Consider the following 3190-nt stretch of genomic DNA (forward strand, 5'->3'; position numbering starts at 1 on the left):
TACAAGCTGAAGAGATATTGAAGCCCAGGAAACCATAGAATAATAGAATTGTTTTTGTTGGAAAAGACCTTTAAGATCATCGAGTCCAACCATTAACTTAACACTGCCAAGTCCACCACTAAACCATGTCACTCAGCACTACATCTATAAGTCTTTTAAACACCTCCAGGGATGGTGACTCAACCATTTCCCTGGGCAGCCTGTTGCAATGCTTGACAACCCTTTCAGTGAAGAAATTTTGCCTGATATCCAATTTAAACCTCCCCTGCTCCAACTCGAGGTCATTTGCTCTTGTCCTATCGCTTGTTACTTGGGAGAAGGGATTGACCCCCACCTCGCTACAACCTTCTTTCAGGTAGTTGTAGAGAGCAATAAGGTCTCCCCTCAGCCTCCTTTTCTCCAGGCTAAACAACACCAGTTCCCAAATCCTGGGATACACAACGTTATGCTTCTTTAAGAATTGTCTGTCCTTCTTAAACGCTCATGTTGGTTAGCACTTACTCACACAAGAATTACTGGCATCACTGGGGCTTCTTGCATACCAGTGCTACTAGATTAACTCAGGGATAAAAAATTGTGCTTTACCTAAGTAATACAACAAGCATTTCAGATTTTGACTACTCACAAAAGGCTATTTGCATCCCTTCAAAAATATTCATGCTGAAATACGCACAGAAATTTAATGCATGTACTTGTGAAATTTGCAGCAGGTCTGTAAAGGTAAAGGCAAAACTCCTCAAATGATTCTTTATGAATGATCTTTCCGACTGTAAATGTGAAAACTGAAGCTCAAAAAAAATCAACAGTCCTTTTTCCATTAATGTAACTTTCAAAATGAACAGGTTCGTGAGCTTTTTGTTCTTGAGAAATGTAGCTGAACCAACTAGAGAGGCCAGAGCTGTCTTCCCAGGAGAAGTCTGTTAAATAATAAATATAAAAACCAATAACTTTCAGGCACTTCAAACCAGGCACAAAATACAGAAAACTCACAGTAGTTAGTCGGTATATCACAACCAGGGATTCAGGCCATTTTTATTCACTAGGGCAACTCGGAGCAGTTTGTTTTTCACTGAAGTGCTGTTCACACAAAGCATCCACAGCAGAGAAATGTTTTAAACATCTTGTGTATGGAACTTCCCATTAAGAAACATAGTTTGTGACATGGTAATTAAACAGAAAAAGAAATTAAAGTTATACATGACCCTCTCAAAGGAGGAGCAAAGGAAGGTTTTGTGTTTGGGGAAAATCCTCCCATTGCTTACATGCTCTTTCAGAAGTTTTCAACTCTATTCTAATCTGCACACCTCCCTGCGTCCTCCCAGTTCGGTCTCGTGGTCAAATTTAAGCTTATGGCCAAAAGACCTAGCAGGGATCGAGCAAGAACAGGCCCACAAAAGGGTGCACGTTGGGACAGAAAATCCTATCAGTCTCTCAGTTAGCATGAAGATGATGGTCTTGCAGCGCAGGACATGAGCGTGCACACCTGCGAGCTAAGTCTGTAGCAAATTCGGTATGGTCTGGTCTGGGTGAACAGCTGTGGGGAGAGAACACAGAGGCGAGGGTGTTAAATCCCAATTGACAGTCACTGAGGGGCTGCAGACTCTGGGGCAGACAACTCCAGCAGAAACACCACCTTCTCCTCTGTTTGAAAAAACAGAGCACCTGGTCTCAAATTCACCTGGTCCCAGGCCTGCCAACCCCACCGGTGGCATACTTCATCCCAGGGGGAGAAATCCCAACATCTTTCATTGTCTTCCAGCACTTTGCAGCCATTCCCTGAGCCGGACTGGGCACAGCACGGCTGCGTTGCGGAATTGGACTTTCAGCCATTGCCTTTCAGCAGCACCTTGGCTTTAGCCTGTGCCCTTCACTGGGCCAGCAGGCATCTGCTCAGAGCTCAGATAAGTCCAGGTGAAAAGTTTAAGTGTGCTGCTGACAGAGAGATTTGTACTAAAATGTGAGTGGAAGCCTGAGTTAAGCCTGCTGTAAAGACCTGCTCTGAGCCTAGATGATCCATCACAGGTGTGGCAGATCCAACGTGCATCAATGCACATTTAGTGCCCTAAATCCTGCTAGTCTCAGGAAAGAAAAACAAATAAAGCAGAGAGAAAATACCAGGTAAACACAAAAAGCGACGAGTGAAAATACATGTGTACATCCACAAGCACATATGCACACCCCACACATACACTGTGTAACGTAATTGCATTTCCCCTGATAACACCTTCAGCGAGATGGTTCAATTTCAGCCATAAAATACAGCTCCAGTTTCTTGGCTATGTCATAGATTTCGACGGCTGTAGTTTCTAACTACCCGTTGATAGTTTGGGGTTGAGAGAATCACCTTCATCCATTTCACTGAGAGTAGCCATGGTGTGCAAAGCCTCTGATTTAAATGATAACCTAAACCAGGGCCAGAAGTGAGAGAGAACCCCTCTGCTCCCTCCTGCCTCTACACGCTTCCCACTCCTCGGCGCTGGATTCCTTAACCTTTGCCACAACTTGCTGGTAAATAGTCTGGGCTAAAATTAGATATGTAGCAAAGGGTAGGTGTTACCATCTGCTGCATGTTGTTAATTCTTGATGGCCTGATAACATCTATTTTTGATGTTCTTTATTAGCTTTCTGGGGAGGAGAATAGAGGGATAGGCCTCTAGTGCCACCATCAGTGGTTTTCAGTATTTGCTGCTTTTCTTCAGCTGACAGACAGCTTTGCCACAACAGAGGGTTTTTAGAAGAACATGATAGGTAAGACAGGAGACCATGGATACTCGTCTCAAGCACACAGTAAGAGAACCGGCAGTGGCATCTGGATCTGCTTTCAGCTCATTCAGTAACCAGTACGACTTCTTTCATGCAACTGCGGACCATTTTCTCTGCTGTGATCTTTTCGTGGTTGTTGTAAGCAATAGTCCGATTAGAACTGAGCCATAATAGACTGTCCACCCATCTTGATTGCCTGGCAAGACAAAACCTCTCCCGGACACTAAGCACATTCAAAAACCTATGCACACTGCAAGTATAAGCTTAAGCTTAGACTGGCAATGAGTGATGGCTATATCACCTGTAAGCAAAATAAAGTTCTTAAGGAAAATAAGTATTATTCTGTTCTATTAATTGGCTAAGAAAGTACCAACTGAATCTGCTAAGCATTTTTATTGTTTAGACGTGAAGAAATACAATACTCTTG

Source organism: Rissa tridactyla, chromosome 2 (genome assembly GCF_028500815.1).
Source record: "Rissa tridactyla isolate bRisTri1 chromosome 2, bRisTri1.patW.cur.20221130, whole genome shotgun sequence".
NCBI lineage: Eukaryota > Metazoa > Chordata > Aves > Charadriiformes > Laridae > Rissa > Rissa tridactyla.